The following is a 25,484-nucleotide window of genomic DNA, read 5'->3' as shown; positions in this document are numbered from 1 at the left end:
GTTGGCTTTCACTGAGCAGGTTCTTGAGGGTGCTCATGGACCCTCCCTTGCTCTTTGAAAAGAAGGTTGGCATGGTGACTCACAGCACCTTTAATCAGCTGCATCTTGTGCACCAACTGTATCACTCCTTGACTCAGCTAATCTGTGATAGCACAGTAGCATATGAGCAACAAAAGTGCATATAGGGCACAGAGTGTAGAATGGATGCTAAGGAACAAACTCACACAAAGAGCCTGATTTAAGTTTTAGAAAAGAGTGAGTCCTTTATTGCAAGAACATTGAGGAGGAAAAAGTAGTGATAGCATTCTGTTCTATCTATCTAGCCTGGGATGTCAAGAGATGCAGGACAGCATGTCCTGCAGTCCTGGTGACAGGATGAAGAAGAAGGACAAAGAGAGGAAGATGTGATGCAAGAAGGAAGGAAGTCCCTGTAAGAACAATCTACACTTGAAAGGGGTAGCTCCAGGCTAACAGAAAGGAATGATGGATAGACCCTTGACCTCTCTATCTTGCGGACTCTCTCACAGCCCCCCTCTGAAACCTCTCTTAGCTCCCCTATGAAACGTTCTTCACTTTTTGCAATCTGGCCACTGTGATCTCACAGTTGGATTACTGCAACATTCTGTACATGGGGGTTGCCCTTGAAAACAACCCAGAAACTACAATTGGTCCAGAATACAGCAGCCTGACTGTTGATGGGGGTAGCCACTGGGAAATATGTTACTCAATTTGAAACAACTAAATTGGTTGCCAGTCTGTTTCTGAGCTCAATTCAAGGAGCCCATTACAAGCTGGAGCCCACAGATTTGAAGGAGCTTCTCCTTCCATACGTTCCTGTGCGCCAACTATGGTCGTCAGGCAGCCTTCTGTTTGTGATCGCACCTCTTAAAGTGGCCCATCTGGAATTGACCAGAGCTTGGCCTTTTTCAGTTGTGGTCCCTTCTCTGTGGAATGAGCTCCTTGAGGAGGTGAGGGGAGCTCCCACCCTGAAGATCTTCAGGAGATGCTACAGTGCCTGTCAGTTTGTCAGAGCTTTGGGGGAGGGGGTTAAATGACAGGCATATTTTAAGGGTGGAGGCTTTTGCGGTTGTTATTTTATTTTGATTTTAAATGTAACTGGCCGTTTTCACACGGCCACGTGCCCGGAAGATTGCACAAAACTCACAGCATAAAAGTGTCTTTCTAGCGCAATTTCCTGGCACAATCCCATTTAGTAGCCCTTTTTTAGTAGCCCATTGGGCCATTAAAGGGGATCGTGCAGGGAGATCGTGCTAGGAAGACGCTTCATGCTGTGAGTTTGCGTGATCTCCCGGGGAGCGTGTGAAAACGGCCAGTGTTTTAATCTATTATTGAAAGCTGCCTTGAACCATGAGGAAAGGTGGGGTAAAATGTTTTAATAAATAAATACAAATAAAATAAAGAATCCACGTTATTATGATGACATGCTGTCTTCATCCTTACAGCTGATTGTTGCTTCTAAAACCCAAAATGCTGAAGATTCAATTAGGGCTTTCAGTCATGGCTTCAGCTACCATGGGACATTGTTACCTTGCTGCCGTTATAATAAATACACATTCTGTTTTGAACTGTATTTTCTCTGCAAGCAGCCTGTGAACTTCAAGCCTACCCTGCTTTTTCTGACTCATAATGTTCCCCATTCTGTTGACCTTTTCAACAGCACTAGCTCCCACCACAGCGTGAAAAAATATTCTGCACAAAAGCACTTTCTTTCCGATATAATACCAAGTGGTGGAGGAAGTGGAGGGCACATAACAACAGATGACATACATGAAGGAACGAATAAGAGTGATTCAGAAAGTGGTCTGCATTTCCTAGGGCTTGCCGGAGTATGAAGATTGCTCTTCTGCATCTTCTTTGAGAAGAGAATGGCCTAGACCAAGCATTCAATAAGAAGAAGTGTACAGGGAGCTTTGAACTCCACTAAGGCCGAGAGGAGCAACTGTTTTTAAAGGAAGACTAATGTTGCTTGTAAGAGGACTTTTTGCTTCCTCTCTCTCCTTCTCTCTCTCTCTCTCTCTCTCTCTCTCTCTCTCTCTCTCTCTCACACACACACACACACACACACACACACACACACACACACACAAGCATCTTTAGGCTCAATGAAGGGTCACCAACATCCAGGCGGGGCCTGGAGACCTCCAGGAATTACAACCGATCTCCAGACTACAGAGATCATTTTTCCAGGAGAAAATGGCTGCTTGGCATGATGTGACATTATACCCCACTGAGGTCCCTCTCCAAATGCTGCCCTCCCCAGGCTCCACCTCCAAATCTCCAGGAATTTCTCATCCCAGAGTTGGCATATCACCTTTGGACAAACAATTTTTAGACAAACAAAACAAAACTGAAACAAAAACCTGCAAGATGATTTTTCTAGAGGTGGAAGTGCACTGAGCGCACAACTGTAAGCAACCATTCCTCTTGCAAATAACTCCAGAGGTAATGGACTGGTGAAAGCTGAAACGCCCTGCAGGTGTTAGCAACACAGAAACAGTGCTGACATTCCCGAGTGGAAGAAGTCAGATGCGCTAGGATCTGTCTTCTGTATGTCAGGAAGGGGAGAACATACAGGAAAAAACTCAGTATCTTCAATATGTTCTGGCTGTTTCTGTGGTCAATGAGTGCCCTTCACTCAAGCCCACTGGAAAGATGACCCTGAAGCTCTTTTCTGGCAAGGGTCAGAGCCAAGACATTTTCTTCTCCCCTGCACCTGTTTTACCTCCCTCCTTTCATAGTTCTGGGCAGGATGTGTGTGTGTGGTAAGGGGGCCGGGGGTATAGTTCCTACCCAGCCACTGGCAGCTTTGCATCACTTCCATTCCATCTGGGTTTACTTCCTGTCTGTGTTTCGGTATCTCAGAGATGCCCCCTTACAGCAGGTAAGGTGAGTATTGTAGGAAGAGGTAGCGTACCCCTGTTAAGCCAACCAGACTGATCTCTCCTCTCCTTTGTCCTGTTATGTGTAGTGCATCCAGATGCAGATGCTGTCCAAGTACACTGTATGACTTTCAATGAGATATACATTCAAATATGCATCCAAATGCATGTCCCCATCCACATATTTCCTGGGCTTGTCATGTGTAACTACATGAGCAGAGCTGGACTGGGGTGAAAGTCTTGCCATTCATTGCTGGAGGAGAAGGAAGTCACCCCTGCCACACATTATTCCAAATATGATTGCTATATGGCAGTGCGGCACCATGTTAACTACATTATCTCTGATTGATCGGAATAGGCATGAAAGATTAAAACATGGCATTCAAGCAGATGGGGAACAATAGCTGCCACCCACACGAAAAAATGTGTGAAAGACTGGAATGTTCGGTCTTTTTGTACACACACACCCCTCCCCCATGGTAACTTTCTGAGCAAAAATTCAGCCCAGCGCTAATATAATTATTTCTGTCTTTGGCTAATCCCCTGCCCCCCTTCCAAAGCTGCACAGAGCAACTGAGCTAAAATGCTTATTTTAAAAGAAAGGGAAAGGGAAAAAAAGAAGCTTCCAAACTTCATTGCTCAGTGCCAAGCCAATAAAGGGCTACTGCTCCACCGAGGATACATTTAGCAAAGGGTTCACCTGCCATACACACAATGCTTTCTATTGTTGCAGATACACAATTATTCCAAAATATTTTCTTTGGAAAGAAAAGGAGTAGTCAGTTTGTTTATTTCTTCATGTGAGCTCCCAGAGCGAGAATTTATAATGAAGAAAGCCATTCTGAACTCCCTCAAGCAAATCTGTTCAGGTCCCTACCATACTGTTTATTAAAACTCCACAGTGCTGGGTGATACATTATTTGGAATGTGTATATGTGTTAATAAACACGAGGGTATAAATGCAGTGGTACTTTTGGAAGATCAGTCTTGAAGGCGTTTTTACCAGGCGCATCTCATAGTGCTCTGGGTCAGGAACTGGTTTGAAATGTGTAAGGAAGTGATCCTCAACCTGGTGCTCATGAGTACAGTGATGCTGGTGGATTGGATTTCTGGCACACATGTTTCTTTAACAAAGCATTTCTTCCCCAAAGCAAAAAGCCAATTTTTGCTTTCTTCCTGTTGGAAAGGGAGATGTTCCGTCACCTTTACGCTTGCAGGACAGGGGCGCCCATTCAGAAACAGCTCTCTCCATTTCAGGGGGGTGCTTGCCTTGCAACATTGCAATGTTTTGTGATTGGCTGCAGCAGCCATTCCTTGGTGATGCCCACTCCCCATTCACAAAATTCCAAAAGTGCCCATGGGGTCAACAAAACTGGGGACTCCAGGTGTAAGGGCTGACTGAAGGCCCTTAGTTACATTTAGCTAAGACCATGCAAGTAAGTTCTAGAGACTTGGGTAAAGAATTCAGTAACCTTTTCCCTTTGATGTTGAACAGAGATTTTGGTAGAGATTTTGCCTTTGTTGCTATTGTGAAGCATCCCTTGGTTGTGTGAAATAAAGGGTGGGGATCTTGCGATCAAGAACTATGGGTCAGAAGGGAAGACTCCCAGGAGACAGACTGGGCCTCTATACTGCCAGTGGTCCACCCATCCCCTACTATAGTGCCTGGCTTACTCATTCCAAACCTAAGAAATAGATATTAAGTGCCATTAACCAGTAGAAACAAGGATGCAACAAGAAGGGTATTTGGGCTGGCAATGTGACATATGGGCACTGCAGATCTTTAGCAAACACAAGGCACCTACAACTGATATGTGCCTTTATAAGATTCATCTTTTTTCAGATCAGGTAAGTTCACAAAACTGCGCTCCTGTCCATATTGTAAGGTACCAAGAAGGGTTTCATCTGGGGCTTGGCCCCAGCACTTTACTTGTACCCCATCCTGAGCTGAACAACGTTAAAAACAGCAGTTCAATTAAAATATCCATGAAAACATCATATTAAAATACTATATTAATTAACTTGATCCGCATTTCAGCCCAACCACTGCAGACAGCTCAAGCGAGAAAGCTTTGCAACATTTTCAGACACTATTAATGTTCAAGCTATGCAATCTTTAGGGGAAGAAAGTTTCACAGTAGTGAGATGGCCTAAAGACCAGACAAGAGAAGGTAGTCTCTGTGAAATGTAGAATGAGTGCATACGAAGGATTAGAGCCTACTCCATTTGCCTATAAAACCTGGGAGCTCAGTTACTGCCTCTACGAAATGCTTCAGGGCAGCTACAATTTTGATGGAAGGATGATGTTTGGAAGACTACTATTCTACTTCCACCCTCGGTTCTGCCCCTCCCTTGCCATGTTTCCATCTTGTTCCAGCTCCCTTTCACAGAAAAGGGCAGAGTAGCTGAGGGCTGTGCTTCATTTCCTTTGCTCACAAACATTTCCATATTGTAAATGGATTTGTCATATTTCATGGGTGTAAAAGCCAGAACATTTCATTAAAACCAGTCCATGATACAGAGATTTTGAATCAAATATGCAATTGGATGTAGAAAATGAGAGAGCTGATCCATTATTCTCCTCTGTCAAGGAGGGCCAAATGAAAAGAAATGGGACTGCTGTAAAGCTTATACAACGAAATATGCTTCACAGTGAATGCTGCTGGCTGGGCATGAACAGTCCACCAGATTGAAAGTCGGGGAGTGGATGCGGGGGGAAGAATGACAAAATATGGTGTGCATGAATAATTTGGAAACTGGCTTAGGCTGTTGCTTATATTTTCATATCACACAAGGACAAGGGAATGGCTAATAAAATGGACACCTTTTAGAAGAATAAGGGTGCATTTTTTTCTCTTGCAGAATGCAGTAGAAGTGTGGATCCCATTCCACCACCACCTTGGATGTAAGATGACAGATTGCATAGCTGAGTTTTACTGCGATTTCTGAGCTCCATCTTTGAAGCCCATTAACTTTGATGGAGTTAGAAAGATAGAACTCTGCTTAGGATGTCTCTCTTAGTGTACAATTAAATGGGACAAGAGGAGGATCCAGTCCAATTTCTCTCCTGCCGACCCTGTATAATGGGAGGGGGAGTGCTGAAAGTGTAACATCAGTGTGTGGGAGTGAAAAGGCTTCTTCCTGAAAGTGAAGCTTCTGCTTCTTTCTGAAACTGCTCCTCCCTAGTTATTTCTCTCCAGGAAGGGGTTACTTTGGGCCTATGAGCTTGACCTTCCCTCCCACCTGCAATGTAGCACTCCAGTGGCCACTTGACTCTGCTGCTCTCAACTTTTGTTTGGCCCTTAGAAATAATGAGACAAATGTTTCCTAAGCGTTTCATAGCTAAGACACAATTTATTTTGTGGGGATACACATCGCTCTTACGCCTCAAAGGTTTACTTTTGTAGCGTGTAAGAATAATAATTACTTTGCTCAGAGGATCCTATTCCTTATGTCTCTGCATGAATCACTGTTCCTCTGAGGGAAGGCTGGTAATTATGCTGCATCTCTGCATTGGGAATGACAGAGTGATCCAACCATACACAGTGCAAGAATTGCCCACACATAATGAAATTTGGTTAGAAGGAGATAAAGCGGGGCAGAGAGAGAGACTCTTCCGTGGATGGGCATTTTGGATTCACAGGGGAGGGACTTTAATTTTTATACGGATATTATTTATCATGGGAAACAAACAATTCTATTAATGCACTCTTGTGTGCTGTGGCACAACATTTGGAGATTACTGAAGGAAACACATTCGTAGGAATGGACTGTTAGTTAAAACAGTCAGAACACTGCATCATTGGGCACACTGTTTAACTGTTTTAGAATGGACATGCATGAAAGGTAATGAACTGCTCCAGTAAGTGACTGTTATGCAGGACATATCTAACAAACACTCAGGAGGCCTCCATTGGACCACCCAGTCATGATTTTTGACCTAGCAGGTGCTTGGTAAGTTTCTTTTGATCTTTCACAGTCTGTGATCTATTTAATATTAATAACAATAATATTCGATTTATATACCACCCTTCAGGATGACTCAGAGCGGTTTACAAAATATGTTATTATTATCCCCACAACAAAACAACCTGTGAGGTGGGGCTGAGAGAGCTCCTAGAAGCTGTGACTGACCCAAAGTCACCCAGCTGGTTTCAAGTGGAGGAGTGAGGAATCAAACCCAGTTCTGCATAATAGAGTCCTGTGCTTTTAACCACTACACCAAACTGGCTGAACTTCCGTTCTGCTAATCTTCAGTGTCAGTAACAGCAATGACAGCAACTGTGCTTGTATACTGCTCTTCTAGACAGAGGGTGAACAAAGTCAGTGTTATTTTATCCATACAATACAGCTGGAGAGCTGGGGCTGAGAGGAGTGGCTTACCCAAGGCTACCGGCTGAGTTCATGGCAGTAGTGGGAGTCAAACCATCAGAATGCTGATTCACATCCCAACCACTACACCAGTAGATCAGTCCTAAACAGAGTTATGCCCTCCTCTGTCCATTGAAGTCATTAGGCTAAGAAGGACATAACTCTTCTTAGGACAGCACCGCACGTCAGCTTCAAGGAGCAGAGTCTTTGGTGCTGTTGTTTTGAGTCCATGGGTATGTTCTTCATTGAGGTCCAAAGCCCTTCCTCCCAATTGTAAAATATATTTATTTCTAAAGGCTGCCTACTGATGTTAATTTCTGGGTTGTTTAAAATTGTTGGGTTTTATTGTTTTTAAACTATTGTTTTAATATATTTTAAGAAACGTTGAGCTCAAGAAATGTGGATTATAAACATTTTAAATAAAGAATATCCAGATAAGGGTAGGTAGGGCACAAGGGAGGAAGCTTCTAACATCATGTGTTTGAGGGTCTTCCAAAAGTAAGACTTCATGTGCCCGAGCATGCTGCTCTAAACACAGAGCCTTTCCTTGTGCCCATAAGAAAAGATTTTGATGTAAATGGGTTCCATATCATTCCATTTCTTCTCTATCTCCTCTAGTGTAGAATTCATTTTTATGCCATCATCCACTTGTCATACTGGCAGTTTAAAGCTGTGGTTCCATTAAGTAAATAAATATGCATCATGTCCTTGCAGAAATCTGCTTGGCATGCTCCTGTGCTTTGCAATTCTCTCAGTCATTCTAAATTAGCTACTATTAGAGAGATAGTACCAAGCTGCATAGACCATTGGACTGACCTGGATATTTTTTTTACTTTCCCCATAAAGATAATGGTTAGGTCCGTCATTGATAAATCCTGCCCCAGTAGTGCCACTGAAAAACAATTTGTCTGTAGCAAGTGTGGAAAAAGGAGAAGTTAAAATGATCTGGGAAAGTCTATAAGGTAAAAAAAAAATGTGGGAACAGTGAATCACTCATTATAGGCATTTGGTATTACACCAGGAACTGCAAGGCACCAGCTTGTTCTTCATGACATGGATATGGTGCATGGCCCTAGACCCCTGCCTAATTGCTGTTTGTGTTGGATGGAACTAGTGGGGCCTTTGCTTATGGGTATCAAAGTCTTGCTGCATATATTCTCCACAAAGCTTTTTCTCTCTGAATTAAGCACTCACCTTAAATCTCAGCAGCAAAATGGGTTCCTCTCAACTTCACGGTCTTACCCTGGGGTGTGTAAATATGATGCTCAGAAAAAGAGCAGTGAGTTGCTTTTCCAGTCCATCCATCACATTCAGACCTGTTTTTCTTTTGCAAAATCGACACTTCAGTGGCTTTGTTGTCTCTGGTGTGCCTCATAAAATGTGGTGTTCGTTCCCATGGAATGACCAGCCAAGGACTCTGGATAGTTCATAGTTAGCCCCTGAGGGAGAGGAGATAGCCATGGCCAGTTGTTTTCCCCCAGAGGTATCCCATCTTGGAGAACAGGGGCAGGTCTGAAAGCATCATTGTAAAGTGGCATGTATGCCAGCTATGGACCACTCTGAAGCCCCCGACTTCTGTTGCTGCTTCTTATTGCTGCCCATGCATTGAAGCTGTTTATTAACATGGAGCAGCACAGCAGTTCCAGCAGTCTGGCTTGCTCCCTTTCTCTCTCACTATGCTAGAGTAGCATTGGCTGGCCAGGCCAGCAGCATACAGTGGTAAGGCAAATGAGCCGCATCTGCAATCTGCATATTCCTCAGCCTGGCAAGGCAATGGCCCTCAGGAGAGGTGGGTGCACTGTAGTAAGCCTGCATTAAAGGGGCTGCAAAAACCTGAAGATGGCCTTTAATGGAAGTCATATTGGGGGCATCGAGGATAGACTGGTCTTCCATTAATGCATCTAGTCAACATGAACATCCTCTAAGCTACTGATCATCTCTGCAGGATGTGACAATGAGTTCCATGTTCCCAAGTACATTTCTCAGTTTGCAAAAGTTGCTGAAGTGCCAAGATTCTACGTAGCTCTGCAGCTTTGAAATGCAACATGCTTGTCAGGAAACAGCCTCCCCCCCACCACCACATGTAGAAGCTGAGTATTAAGGCTGCATTAACATTAAGCCAAATATATAAAAAGGGGCCCCTGTTATAGGATGTTCCTGGCACGGAGAGTGGACTATTCCTAACCTATATCCTGGACTGTTTTAGAATTTCCTGTAGGATTAATGGGCAATTTCTCAGAGGCAATTCATGAAATATAAGCAACCTGTAGTACATCGTGAACAGAATTGCCACATTCTATACACTGTTGTGTCAGATTATCTGTGTGGCCCTGTGGGTGGGAGAGAGCCTGCTTTAGCATATAAGCCGGTACATCTCTCACAATGTCACTCTAAGCAAAGTTACATCCTTCTAAGCTCATGGAAATCAATGGGATAAGAAATAGGTAATTCTGATTAGGATGACACAGTAATAGCACTGGAGCAGAAGAGTAGGCTCAGCGCAGCACATCCTGAACCGTTAACTGTCTTTTTGTCCAAGAAAACACCAGGACAGGGCAATGTTAAGTACTTGTCACATGAACTAGAGATTTTGCAAAGTCTTCTCATTTCCTAATGCTGGAATCCCATGTTAAAATACATGGGCCATAAATAAAGGAAGATGAGTACTAATCAGTTCTTACTTCTGACATTTGACTGCTACCATTGATCAGTTCCATACTGTTAAATTTGATAAACGGTTTAAAATACAATGAGATGAATTATTCTCAAAATGTGTACCACTTGCTTTTCGACTCCTATCCAACTTCTCTCGCCATACTTCAATCACTAGATTTTATAAGGAGAGGTGGACAAGCCAGCTGTTTCTCGAGTAATCAGACGACAGAATGTTTAGGCTTAAATGAATGTGTTTTATCTTAAAAGATTAAAAAGTTTAAAAGTTTAGGTAAAAAAGACACAAGAACTTTTTGTCAGTTCACTTGCCATGTGATCTTCAATCCAAGCCAGATCTGGGTGCCTATGCTGCTACAAAAAATGTTTGCAACTCTTTATGCTGGACATTTATAATCTGTTCAGCTAGACTGGCTATCTGAGATCAGGCTCCCAGGTTTGCATTCTAGACAGAGACCACATGATGTCTAGGCTGAATGATTCTCGAAGGCACACTACAAGAATCCCTCCCTTGTAGGGTAAAAAGAAGTGTGTGTGTGCACGTGTGCATGGAGAGGTCCTTCTTTGGGTCTAGAGCAAATAGCATTCTTGATGTCATAATGATCCTGAGGTAAGAGCAGGAGCGGCGCCAGGGTTTCCGGTGCCCGCGGCTGGCCAGTCAGCCTGGAGCGCACATGCACGTGGGTGCACACCAGCCTGCATGATGATGTCGTGTGTGATGTCATCACAGGCATGCACACGAGCTGGCCCAATTGCTGCAGTGGGTGGCTGGGATGGCACGTGGGTGGCCTCCCAGCTCTCCTGCTCGGTTGCCATGCACTGCCCCAGATGCCTGCCCGTGGCTGCTGCGCCTGGCCAGGGGCATGTGTTGGCAGCAGCGGCAGTGCAGGGCAGGAGGGCTGCAGCTCTGTGGCATGCGCTCCCACCCCCAGCACCTCCTCCGGCATCCCCTCCAGTACCCCGCGCCCTGAGGCAACTGCCTACCTGGCCTCAATGGGAGCGCCAGCCCTGGGTAAGAGGCAAGGTGGTTATATTTACTATAGGGGACAAAGCCAATATTTGATTTCTCAGTGGAGAGGGGAAATATTTGGGGAATACACTGGTTCCCTGCAGTCCTTAATAGCCAGGTAATTATCTGGCCAGAAAATGGAATGAGCAAGAGGAAAGGAAGCATGTGCCAAATGCATCAATTACAGGGACTGTCCTTGACCGTCTTTGTGAAGGAACTATAGGCTGCCAGCAGACCTACAGATTTTTAAGTTTTAGGACAGGGTTTGCATTCTAACACTTTGGTTTCCGAGAGAGAACTACATATTAATGAAATGGTACTGTACTGAAACAACAGCGACACTTCTGAAAATACAGAGAAAAACAGAGAACCTTTCCGAAGGGCTTTGTCTCTAAAAACTCAAGAGAATCCCAGCTATCAGTGACTAGGATTCAGGGCATATTCACGCAGAGTCTGAAAGGAGTCAGAAGTATGTTTGTGTTATTTTGACACTCGAAGTATACACGAGGTGCTTCTATTGCACAAGTACTCAGTCTCTGACTTGTAGCCCATATCACAAGTGAAGAAAATTGCAGTATTTATGACCAACCACAAAATCCCAGTTTGCAATGTTGATGCAGAGAACTTCTGCAGTGGAAGCAGTAGCTACTATTCTAAGTAAGGATCCTTGCACTTTCCCGTTTTCCCTTTTATTATGGGGTTAGACCTACCCCATCTCTAAGATGAGCTACAAGATAAAAAGGACACAATAAATTATCAGTTAAAACTCTAGTCCCCCCGCCAAAAGGTTACGTTTTACAGCAAACACAAAGCAAAAATTGCTCTTGACTTGAAATTTCATACTTTGGTGGGAAGTCCATATATGTGGAGCAGCCGTTGCAAACAACTCTGTACACAGCTTTGCTTGCCCTGAACATGCTACAACAACAAATCAAAGGATGTTCTGCATAGACATAGGAAATGGTGATGGAAGGAACGGAGAGGAGGAAGTGGTCTGTTTTAAAATTGTACTGAAAGGGTGGGAAGCTGCAGTGCAGGCTCATTCTTTTTGATACCTAAATACCTAACCCACATGTACAGCTCAATCCCTATTAGAAGCTGGCAAACCCAAGAACACTCTTGTCTGTTGAAACTTGGTGGGGAAGGCTGCATTCCAAGATTTCCTTGCTTTTCAAGTTACATTCTGCGACATTTCTCTAAACCTTTGTTTCTTGTCAGACAGTTGCTTAGGATACACTGTCTCGATCATATTCGACAAATCCTGGACAAATTGCAGCCCCTGTTGCCTTCTATGGGAAAGATAGTCGGACCAGGCCTCCCAGTATTCCAGTAATGTGAGCCATTTGTTATAATGATTTCTATTGTATAAGTTTTATTCAGGCTAGAAGATGCATCTGCTCTTGGCACACAAATTGATGACCCACATTCAGTTTGTACTGTCTTTGTAAGCAGGCAGACCATAATAGTTTCCTCTAAGTTCTAGTAGTTTAAAAACCCTAAACTGTCCAGAATCATGTCAATAACTGTGAACATCCCACGCCCCATTTCTAACCATATTCCTAAACAGTTGCTAGTTTTTGTGATTGTCAAGAAACTGTGCTGGGATGCTCAGAAACCAAAAGGAAACCAGTTCCTTCAGATTATGCTTTTAAACCAATTTTAATCTCTTTGGGGTGCCTGAGTGTATCTGTCAAGACATAATAAACTTCATCATGGGTTTCTAAAACCTTCAGACTCTACTTATAGGCTTTCTTCTCTTTGAATGTTTTGTCATTTGGAAAAAAAGGAGTCAGCTCATGGAAAGTTACTTCAGAAAACTCTTTCGGGACAGCAATTAGCTGCTGATTTCCCTTCCATGCTGACTTGGCACTTCCTGGTTATTAGGTAGATATATGAAGACAAGCAGCACCTTCTAATCATTCTGTGATGTAATTCATAGCGGTGCTTGGGGCCAGGTGCAGAACTGATAGAGCTGGCAGTTGACCTTACAAAAGCAAAAGGGAGGGGAAGAAAGAGGCAAATGGAGCAAGGTCTGTCGATCAAGGCTGACTGGATGTATTTCTTTAGCTATGTGGCTGCGTAGGACATACGGCAGGCCTGAATCCAGTGTGCATTTCAGCACTTGGTTTATAGACTGTCAACCAAGTCAGGATGCTGGGATGGCATAGGGAGATGTTCGCATGTTGTAAGGTGACCACTTTTTGTTGCTGTCATGTTTCGGGGACATTCATGAAATCTTATTTCCTGCTACTGCAATACATAATTATAGGTGCCATAAGAAAAAGGTATGTCTTTCTCAGAAAGAGATTCTTTGTTCCTTTTAGTACTGCTGTCATCTTTAATGCCAAAGCATGTGTTTGAATTAAACACTTTCTCTAGGTGAAGAAGAAGGGCTGGCAAACAGATTGGAGGGGGGGGGGGGACGGAGTTCAGTGGCATGACAGGCTGTATAATCCCCATGAAAACGTCAGTAGTAGCTTTGTCCAGCAATGAAAACTGATAGAAGTAGTATGACATAGAATAGCTATATGCAGTTTTATTTTCACTGGGAGATGATTATGGCCGTTTTCACACTGCTTACCGGCCACGGAACATCGCGCTTTGCTCCCAGAACGACAGTGGTAGTTCTCGCATGAAATCGCGCCAGGAAGACACTGTAGTTCCGGGAGCTCGGCACAATGTTCTGTGGCCAGTAAGCAGTGTGAAAATGGCCATTATCTAGAAGTGGTGATCCACCTCAAACTAAATCTTTTAAACATGTTATCTTTTCCTTGAAATTTTCATTTTTGAAGTTTCCCAGGAATGCAAAGCTTCCAAATGCAGCAATATGGTAAAATGTGAGCTGAGTTCTGAGCTGGGCACATGCTGACATAATTACACAGCCTACACAACATGGAGCTGGCTGCCAATCTGCTTAACCCACACTTCAGCACATGTTAGGCTAGGCTGGGTGAACCAGCTATACTGGTCCCATTAGATTGTGCATAGTTCTCTCTACATGCCTTTCCTTTCCATTCACATTCCAGGCAACATAATGCGCCAATTGGGGCAAATGACTTGAGAGATGCTTGCAACATGGGGAAGCTGCCAGCCATTTGTGATATAGGAACCAAAAACTTTACCATTCCTTTCTCCTTTATTTATTTTATAGTTTTTATGGTCCCACAGGGTTTTCTTCCCCCCTGACCTTTGCTAATGAACATACTGAAGGCCTGTCCACATTTGTTAGGTGGTAGCCATGCTGTAATCTGTCCTGACGCAGCAGACACACTAGTTAATGGCATTAATACCCTGTTAGGAGAAAGGGTCACTGAGTGCACAGAAATATTATTTCCTTTAATTATGGAACAATGACAAAAAGAGAAATCAGTTGTGATGGCAAAACATCTCTCAAGACTTGTGGAGACCCAAGCAAAATTCAGGTCTCAGCAAAGCAATAATTGCAAAACCAAATCTACTCCTGAATAGTGGAGCATATTTTGACTGTCATCTCATTGTTTACAGTAATCTACCACTCAGCAGCAGTCTATACCAGACCCTAAACAAAATGCAAACCAAATTCACTCTCTTCTTTAATTTTACACCAAATTCCCAAATTAATGACATTTAGATGTAATCAGGGAAGACCATTAAAGCTTCATACTATAGTGCCTCACTGATGGTGTTTTAGTTTAGCAAAGGTGATGGGAGTGGGAGAGGAATGGATCAGCATATAAAAGTGACAGGCACATTAACCAACCAATAGAGTATATAAATGTTGCCACAAAACAGAATTGTGCTGACAAGTTTCTGTGAATTGTGTTTCTGCCAGTTCTGGTCTTTTTGGAAGTAGGAACAGTGCTGCCATCTCCCTGCTTGTGTTGAGAGACTGAAGATGGGGGAGGGAGCAGATAAAAGTCTGGTAGGTGGGTGGGAAGGAAGCAGGGAAAGTTAAAGATATGTGAGCTTCAGGAGAAGGGAAAGAGAAAATAGCATGAAGGAAGGGGATACAGAGAAAATTGAAGCCCCCCCCCCGCAAGTCCTTGCAAGTTCCCTACCTTGCAGCATCACTCAACTGGGCCTGGCCAAGTCTAACAGCCAGCATTGCACATACTGGGCCTAGGCTGTTAGTGGTTGGGCACACTTCACAACTGGGCCATAATTTCCCCAGACAGATGCTGCTGGTGGAGAGAAGGAGGGAAACCTGAAAATACAGGGACAGGTAAAGGTAGGTTGGCTGGCAGGTGGGGAAGAAAGAACAAAGCAGGAAAAGAGGAGAGGCTATGGAAGCTTTCAGAGAAGGGAAAGCAAAAATAGCACAGGAGAGGAAAATGAGATACCCCTTGCAAGTGTGTGTGTGTGTAAGAGAGAGACAGAGGTCTTTGTGACTGAAAAGGAAGAACTCCCAGATTAGTAATAATTTCTGTAGCACTTTTTATTAAAGCAAATTTTAAAAACTCATTTATGTTCATACCATTTCACAAGAGAGCGGGGTTAGGACAAGAGATGCCAACTTCTTAGGGATTACCCAAAGGGCTTTGTGGCTTTCACTTTGAGATTCCATCATCCCCTTTAATATCTGAAGTTCACACTTTTTCTGCTGCTACAGCTGCAAATATAGACAACACGCCTGACCTGAAGTAACAGCAAAAATGTTTCTGGTGGTGCAGCAAACTTTCTAGATGTGGAATATTTATTACAGTGAGTTAGAGCATAATGTGCTCTAACTAGAAGCAGTTTACCCCTTGGTGGCAAGGTGTACATTGAGCTTTCAAAGAACTACCAAGTGATTCATCGGCTTACGTGTTGTTTGAGGCTTAAGGAATCTTCAATCAGATAAATACTGCTCTCTAGTTGTCATTCATATCTGAAACATAAAGAAATTAAATAGCAGGTAGATACTGGGGTTTAATGCAAGAAGCAACGCAAATGAGCAAGGACTGGGAGTAAATGCATTATCAGTAGAAGGCAGACTGAGAGAGATACGAAAGGCCTATAAATAATTTCAAATATTTTCATGCTCTCACTTTTTTATTTTCAATCAATAATAATTATTCATTGTAACCTTTGAATGGTGATCCAAGAGAGTTATTAGGCTTAGGCTCATGATGACTAATGAAAACAAAATGGCAAGTCCACATGTTATAAAGTTCTTGTGTCCCCGATGTGGCTGCAGTGCGTTCTGACAATCAGCAGTGTGCTTGGAAGTCTGTGCTAGGAACTTCCAGGCGCACCCTCATCGGATTTGAATTAGAACTGCATTACATTGAGAGAGGGAGCTTAAGTAGGGTTGCCAGCTCCCCCCTGGCAACTGGCGGTGGGGTAAGCAATATGGGGGTGTGAGGTAGGTTAGGTTAGGAGAGGTTGGCTGGCCCAGTGAGCTTCATGGTGGAATGCAAATTTGAACCTGGGCCTCTCCAGACTGGCACAGTACACAGTACTGGCTCTCAAGTCAGATGAACTAATAAGCACCTCGCAGAAAATGCAGTCTTGTATAGAAGCAGGGCTTTTTTTCAGGGGGAACGCGGGGGAACGGAGTTCTGGATCCTCTTGAAAATGGTCACATAGATTGCCCTCGGAGGGCAATCTAAACTTCCCTCTGTCTGGAGATCAGGGGGTGGGGCCACCAGCCATGTGACCATTTTCTCTGAGGGCAACCCACTGAGTTCCACCACCTCTTTTCCCAGAAAAAAAGCCCTGTATAGAAGCAAGTTTTGAGAAAGACAGTATCATATATATTCTGTGATTTTTAAAAGTTTGTGTTGTCCTGAAAAGTTACATCATTTTAGTCCCAAATGTTGTTGAGAATGAGATTACCAAGACCAAGTCTGGTGTCTCCATGCAGGTGTGAACTCTGGCATCTTTCTTTTTTTCCCTATTGAAATTAAACATTCCTTTTTTTTAATTTGCTTCGTTCCTTGAACTGCAATAACTGCTCTGTTTATCTTTTCCCTGCAGCTGGGAGAGGGAGACAAAAGCTGCAATGAATCAAGATGTTCTGGAATTTCCCAGCTGCCTACGGATCCAAGCAGGTGGCAACATCTCTAACTGAACTTCATCCCTGCGTCCAGAACCTGTTGGTGGGACTGTAATTTCCCCTCTAAATTCAGTTTTGCAAAGAGAAAAAGAATGAAACGAAAGTAAGCAAACCTTGAAAGGCATTGTGGGCTATGAAAGTAATGGCAATAAACAGTGCTCCTTAGGGGTTTTTCTATCATTCTAACTGTAAGTGCTGTATGCCTGTATCTCCCAATGCCCTGAAGATTACCACTTCATGCCCACTGTGTTCTGTGGTTATATGAACTTGGGAGATGGGAAAGCCGGGCTGTATTCCATTGAACAGCATTTCTCTGCAGTTTTCTGCCTTTTCTTTTGACTTTTAATGGCTGTTCAGAAGAGAGCAGCTGGATTTTCCAAAGGCTCATTGTTGCAACTACTGAAAAATAAACTGAAAATCAGCTGAAACAAGCAACTGTTATCTCTGAAACAAAGCAGATAAAACTCTATGATCATCTTGCTGGGGGAGGGGTCAAGGCGAAAAGTCACAACAAAGAATCCTGTTTGGAAGTTAAAGAATACAACATTCAAACATGGGGTCAAGATGCAAGTGTACATACTCAGGATAGTTGTCCTCATACCCCTGGGCATCTAGTTGAAATAAGTTTGCTATGGAAGTGAAGGTGCTTGCTATGTGATGATCAGGTTGGAGAGATGCCTCCTGGGTTCATCCCAGAGGCAAGGGGTAAGGAATGGAGGAATAGTGGATTCCTGGCCTCAAATGTCAGGCAACTCAGGGAAAACATTAAACCTGGACAGCAGCTTCAAATATGGTGGCATATCAGGCAATTCCTCCTCAGTCCAAGGAACTACCCGGAAATCAAGTCATTATACAGTTCAAGCAGTTATATTTCTACAGGCTACATCTAACAAAAAATTAATTTGACAGCATTGGGTCACTTTTGACACTGCAAGTCCTTGAGGGTAGTGGAAAAATCTCTGTTAACCATGAGAACCATGAAGTAGAATGGCACATTTTATCTGGATCAAGCACTCATTGCTCTGCTAGTGAGACTTGTCAAGATGCTGTCAGTATCTGCCATACCCATTCTGGGGGGGGGGGGTTGGGGGGCTGGGGCTGGAGGTTATGATGTTATGATTGTCTGTTGCTGCTGTGTTTCATCACTCTCCCAGGATGCATATTCTTCCTGGGATTATCTCTCTTAGGCTAAGCTTGCTCCTAGCCACTGGGAAAGGACCCCACATAACCTTGAACCTTGTGTCCTCCCCTGTGCAGATAGTTCCCAGCAGAACTAGCCAGCCTCTAGCACAGGGGGAGATGTTAGCCTGTAAATGATATATATTCTTGATACTTAGTTGTGCCTCATTCCTGACAATGAACCCAGTAAGATCATGAACTAGCAACTTTACAATAAAATGGAGTCTTTTGAAGGTTACTTGGCAGATCCTCACATTACCTCTTAGCCCTTCTGCATGCAAATCTTTGGAGATCCTGAGTTATCCAGGACACTCCAGCTTAGCTACCCTATAGGTGCTCAGTATACATAAACATGCCTGGTGTACTTTATGCATGTTTCTGTGTCCATTTCTGTAAACATTTAATTTTTCTTTGCTATACCAAAAGCATGGAATGGATAATTATACCATTTTAAAAATCCCTGCAAAGTCAAAATATTTTAAGCTACAAAATCCCGATTTTGTAGTATTGAAAGGAGACAATTGCACTTGGGCTAGGGGAAGAGCATTGCACAGCTGTAGCTCAGCAACTGAGCCATTTCTCCAGTGATGTTACTCAGGGACATTCTTGACGGAGCTTGCCAGGAAGGATGCCTGCTGTAGTTCTGAATCAGTCTGTATTGACTTGATCTCTCTAAGCTATAGAGCTAGTGCTGGAAAGGGAGGTGGGTCTGTCTGGCCATGAGATATTCCATTCATGGTAAATAATTGCTTTGGATCTGAGAGCCTCTTCCCATGGGACATTTTGGAGCACAGATCTGATGCTGTATGACAATCTATTGCTTGGATGTTCTGCCAGTATGCATAAAGGAAGTCCGCACATAGCAGCTGTGGTGATTGTGTTCAGTAGGAACATGTGGTGATGCTCTGTGAGTTGCTCTCTCGAGACTTGGCTCATGTTTGACCAGGCTGTGGGCTTGTGCTCCCTGCTGTTCCATTGCATTGGCATTTATATATAATCGACAGACTGAGGAATCCAGCAGTTCCTTCTAAAGCTTCCATCTGACAAGCGCAGTACGAATTTCATTATATGGAAAGAGGGAGGATGCAAATTCTCTCCTGGCAAATGTCCTTTACTCATTCTGCATCATTCTTAATGCCTTTGCACAGCCGTTGCTAACACACAGGTGTATTGTTTAATTAGATCAATATGCTGCATAGACGTACTAGCCATACAAATTCAGGAATGCATTTTAGACAGTCTTGGTGAATCCTGATTCATCCTTCTCATTTTAGAATCCCAGCAGGTTTAAGATCTAATTTCAGCCTTCCCTTATCCATGCTTGACTTTCCTTGTGAGATTGTACAGGTAAGGTGTAAAGTTTTACCAGTAGTCAACACCTTCTAGGTCTGACAGCTCTGCAGGGAGGAAGTTTCTCATAGGCAGGGCTTTTTTTCTGGGAAAAGAGGTAGTGGAACTCAGGACCACACAATGATGTCACTTTGGGTCAGCTGGAACAAGAGGGGAGTTTTTTAAAGTTTAAATCACCCTTGGCAAAAATGGTCACATAGCCAGTGACCCCGCCCCCTGATCTCCAGACAGAGGGGAGTTTAGATTGCCCTCTGCGCTGCTCGAGTGGTGTGGAGGGCAATCTAAACTCCCCTCTGTCTGGAGACCAGGGGGCGGGGCCACTGGCCATGTGACCATTTTCAAGTAGTGCCGGAACTCCGTTCCACTGCGTTCCAGCTGAAAAAAGCCCTGCTCATAGGCAAGGTGTAATGTTTTGCATATAATGTATTTAATTTGGATTTTATTTCTGCTTCCTAATGTGGGATTGTTATTATTACTGTGAGTTTTAACGCAGGCCTCTGAGGAAAGAAGGAAAGGGGCTGATTGGGTGAATGGAGGCAGCTCTGAGTGAATGGTAGCTGTATCCTGGGGGCGGTGGGGTGGGGTAGAGTGAACTACAGTTTTTAGTCAGTGTGCTGAGAGAAAGTGGTTATTCCAGTTAGGCAATCTGTGTGGTGCCTGAGAGGCTCTGTATTTGTATGTTTCTGGAAGAACGTTAACCAACCAGGAGATTCTGCTTAAGTCAACCTTTGTATTTCACAGATAAATGGTTCTGGCTAAATCAGGCAAACTCTATGGAAGCCTGAGGGCCTAATTCTGTCAAAGACAGGCAAACTTTTATGTGTACCTGGGTCAGTTTGTGTATATCTGAGAGAGAGATTAATCTATCTAGATCAGGAAAGCTGTGCGGAAAGGCCTGAGTGAATCTATGGTCATTTCCCCATGTCTTTAAAATAGCGTCCCACTCACAGAACGCTGGCGGGCTTCTTCGCATGATTTCTGGTGTCACCTGGATGCAGGCAGTGATGATTCCATTTTTGTGGCACCGTGAAAACCGAACCATCACTGCCTGTATCCAGGTGGCATCAGAAATCGCATGAAGAAGCCACCAGCATTTCATGAGTGGGGCGCTATTTTAAAGACGTGGGGGAAACAGCCTATGGCCGAATCCACACTACCGTTGTTCTTGCGGCAGTTTTTCACTTCTGCAGCGCCATTCCTTCATCTGTTCACATGCATCGTCTCCAAAGCCGTCATTAATTCGCCATGGCGTCGCCACAGCCCATTGCACTTTCGCCACGGGTTATCTTTTGATGAATAACTGCCCTCCGTTGAATTCCGAGCCTCTCTTGACCCGCCTCCCAATTAAGGAGTAATTCTCCGCCTTTGTCCCCACCCCTTTTTTAAAAAAATAAGAGTACCGTGTCGATATGGCAACATCTCATCATATTAATCTCATTTTAAAAAAGCGGGCAGACCTCAAATATCAGAGGAACAATTTCATATGTTAATTCAATTTATATATTGGGGGGGGCATCCACATGATACTGAAATCATGGCTCATGTTACACCCCGACACGGACTGTGCCGACAAGTTAGGCACAGATTTCAATTTTCCAAAGACAAAATGAAGCTCTGCTGTGGGGTGCTGCTGTAGGTGATCGTGACTGCTCACCCATTCCCGGATGATTTCAACCAGCATGCAGGCTGTGATGTTCCGAGCGCTCATCGTAAGTGTCTTGGGTGATTTTTTAAAATATATTATCTTAATGGTGTCGTTGTACCATTGAACCAGGATGCTTACTCGTCGATATAGCGTCAATTTGTCCTTTTTTTAAAAAAAAAAACCGCGGAGCCGTTCGGGTTTTTCCCGCCCCTTTACCCGTCTTTTTGAAAGGGGATGTGATCAACAGATTGCGCAGGAGAAGCACTATTCAAAGGGTGATGTGGACAAACAAGCGAAGAATGCGCAATAACAGATGGAGCAATCATTGCACAAGAAAAGCGGGAGCTAAGGTAGTGTGGAATCGGCCTATGTCTGTGTGGATGAGAAGACAGTTAGTAGTGAGAAGAGTTCTGTTAGTGAAGACTTATGTGGAAAATTACTCTTTGTGTCTGAATCTGTGAATATACCGTTAAGAAGAGATAATTATTTGTGAAGCTGAAGAACTATTCTGAAACCAATATGCTTATCAAAAACTCTGCAACTGTCACACTTATGTTCTTATAAATAAATTCTACTTTTGTTTAAGCCAGAAAGATCCCTTTCCTCCCTCGCAATTACTCTCACGTGCTGACTGTTCTGTCAAACTACCATCTATAACAAGCCTTCCTCTATTACCAGTTAAACTGAGGAGGTCTCAGGTGAAAGCCTTTGGTAGCAGTGAAAACCTTTCAAAGGAGTCAGGGAGGCAGTGATATAAAGGTCACGTAAACATAAAAATGAAAGTGTTCTCAAGGAAAAAGCTTGGGCAGAGAACTCCTGTAGCTCTGTGCCAGTGGGAAAAAAGAGTGTTGGTTGTGACCAGAGCCTTCCTTAAGTATAAGTTTAAGGTAACATAAGGAGAAGCTGAATTAAAGGTAATAAAGGGGGGAAACCTCAGCAAATTATTACACAAGGCAAGGATTTCTTCTGCTCCTGTCAGCAGAGATCTTTATTTATTAAAATATTTTTAGAGTGCTTTTCTACTAAGCATGTCCAGAGTGGTGCTCCCTGTGCCAATCTTCTCTATTTATGGGAAGCCAAGGAAACCCTTGGATAGCCCAGGTAACCCTGATCTCATGAGATTGTTGGGCCACCTATCCAAGGAAATGGGACCCCCTGTCTGTTATGGTCTCTATTAGGGGTGTGCACCTGAAAAAGATTCAGATTTCCCACTTCAGGTTTACCTGAAGGAGGAAAACAATTAGAAATAACCCAAATCCCAAAGCGGCAAGCTGCTTCGGGATTCGGATGTTTAAACTGCTTCAGTATGCTCTGTAAAGATTTGGGAATCTTTATGGAGCATACCAAAACTCAAAGCAGCACTTTTCTTCCCATTTGCAAGCAGCAAGAAAAGTGTTGCTTTCAAACACCCTGCCACTTTTTTCACCCAATGGGAGGGGAAGGAGGGGGTTGTAGCGAGTCACTACAACCCCCTCCTCCCCTTCCCATTGGGTAAAAAAGAGCAGAAAGCTTGAAAGCAAGCAGCATTTTGCAAAAATCTGGGAAAGTGCTGCGGCAGCTGCTGCTTTATCTGAAACTTTTTGAAGTGATACGAATCACTTCGGAAAGCTTTGCTTCAAGATTCCTGAATCAGCTCAGCAATACGGGGGCCAATTCAGGAATCCACATCAGCTGCTATGATTCCCTTCTGTTCATGCACAAAAAGTTGGAATGGTTTGCTTAAATCTGGTAGTCCCAGGACAGGAGCTTCCATCAGGGCCTACTTGACCTTTTTAAAAGCCTGCTCCTCTTCTTGAGTCGAAAGGCGGTTCAACAAATCTCTTCAAGTTACGAAGTCAAACATTCCAAAGTCTAGCTCACTTTTTAAATAAGATCTTAGCAGGGTCAGCCTTAGTAATTGGATGGAAGACCTCCAAGGAATACCAGGATTGCTATGCAGAGGTAGACAATGGCAAACCACCTCTGTTAGTCTCTTGCCTTGACAACCCCAACAGGAGTCACCATAAGTCAGCTATGACTTGATGGCACACTCTACCACCAAGCAGACCCACCAACACCTTTCGTAGCACCTGCCAAATGTTTTAGAAAGTGAGAAGGGGCAAATAAGGTTTATAATAATAATAATAACAGTGTGCTACTATATCACACTTCTAGACCGATTAGTGCTCAACTCAGAGTAGTGAACAAAGTCAATATTATTATCATCACAATACAGCTGAGGAGCTGGGGCTGAGATGAGTGCTTACCCAAGGCCACCTGCTGAGCTCATGGCAGTCATGGGAGTCAAACCAGCAGAGTGCTGATTCAAAGCCCAGCCACTTCTGATTAGCCATTGGAGAACTGATTGGCTGTGCAGATTATTTAAAATGTTGCTTTGGCAGCAGCTGCCACCACAGGACAACAATCCTCACTGCATGACTGACAGTACACTGTGTGTATGCAAGAAAATATTTTAAAACAGTGTGTTCATTTTAAAAAGGCATCCTGTTAAATAGAGCTTCTGCCTGAAATGTCATAGAGTTTCTATTAGAATTATGAATACCCTCCATGACATTTTGTGTTTGGCTCTGCCTCCTGCAGCAACCGCAATTTTCTTGTTCCCACCTCCCTGTGCCAGTATTCCAAAGGTGCCCACAAGTTCAAAAAGGTTGGGGACTCCTTCATTAGTTCTTTCAGTTGGTGAAGTTAGGCATGCCTGTTTCAATTACACCTAGCTCATAAACTATTCCCTTACTTAAACTCTGCTGATCTACCTATACTGATCCACACTACCCCAATCTCCACATTGGACTACTCAACATGCTCTGTGTGGGGCAGCCTTTGAAGACATCTTCAGCTGCTGTAGCATAGTGGTTAAGTAGCTGGGATGCAATGGCCTTGGGTAAGCCATTCCTCTCAGCTGCTCCCGAGCTGTCAGCTGCTTGCAAGTTGCAGTTTGGAGATAATAGCACTGACTTTGTTCACCACTCTGAGTGGAAACTGATCTGTCCAGAAGAGCAGTATCCAAATGAATGAATGATGATGAAGAGGCATGCTGCATAAGGCTGCCAAACTCAAGGTACAGCCTGGCGATCTCCCAGAATTCCAATTGCTCTCTAGAATACAGAGATAAGTTCCTGTGGAGAAAGTTTCTGCTTTGTGTGGTGAACTCTATGGCCTTATACCCCACTGAGGTCCCTCTCCAAACCCACCATCCCCAAATCTTTATGAATTTCTCAACCCAGAGTTGGCAGCCCTAGTGCTGGGACAAATGCATTGGCTACCTATTTGCATCTGTGCCCAATTCAAAGTGCTTGTTATTATATTTAAAGTTCTTCATGAGCCGTTTTCATACACGCCCTGGGAGATCGCACAAACTCATGGCATGAAGCGTCTTCCTAGCACAATCTCCCGGCACGATTCCCTTTAATGGCCCGATGATGTCAGAAAAAGGGGCATTAAATGGGATCGTGCTGGGAAATCGTGCAAGGAAGACGCTTTTATGCCGTGAGTTTCACGTGATCTTCCAGGTGCGTGGCCATGTGAAAACAGCCATGGCTTGGGGCCCTCATACTCATCAAACCACAATTCCTAGTATACTCTCCTGTGCCAATGATATTCTGCAGGTAGCCTCCTCCTTAAAGTGTCTTCTTTAGGACTCCCCATATGACTACAGTAAGACCACATGCTTTAGACCCAGTCCTTTGGAAGAATGTGCCAGTGAGGGTGAGGAGGGCACCGTCACTTGCAACATTTGAGAAGGCATGTAAGGCAGATTCATTCCAGAGAGTACTTGGTGGAAGGTGAATTGTTTTAGCAGATCTGGTTTGTTGAGCCTACATGTTTTAATTCATGTGTGTTTTGAACTTGTGTGCTTCTACATTTGTAATTTGTGAATTTTCATCAGTTTTAATTTTGTTAATTGGATAATAATAATGTATGCTTTTGTGAGTTGGTTGCTGCATTGTTTGATGCCTTACAACTGAGTAGATAAGGTGGGAAATAAATGAGTTAGTGAGGGATCTGTGCTGTCTGCATGAAGATGGTAGGCCGTGCTACAGTTTGCCTCAAGAAATCCTAAATGAATGGAAACAGTGGTGACTGCTGGACCTAAATGTGCCCCAGTGCTGGAAATGGTTTGTAATGAACCTCAACAGCATTACTTATGCTCAGTGTGAGCAAATATTACAAATAGGATGCACGAGTGGAGCTGGTGTTCTTCCTCTCTTTTAACCAAAAATCGCTCATGAGTCATGGCAAATAAATCTGTAGGACAAAAATTAGCTAGGCACCTATAGAAAGGAGTGTCAATGTTAAAGAAGAAGGGCTGTTAATAGAGACATTATGACAGGCAGGAAAACAAAG

The sequence above is a fragment of the Eublepharis macularius genome, chromosome 4 (assembly GCF_028583425.1).
Source record: "Eublepharis macularius isolate TG4126 chromosome 4, MPM_Emac_v1.0, whole genome shotgun sequence".
Classification (NCBI taxonomy): domain Eukaryota; kingdom Metazoa; phylum Chordata; class Lepidosauria; order Squamata; family Eublepharidae; genus Eublepharis; species Eublepharis macularius.
The sequence above is the reverse complement of the archived record's forward strand: the minus strand, read 5'-3'. Positions refer to the sequence as shown.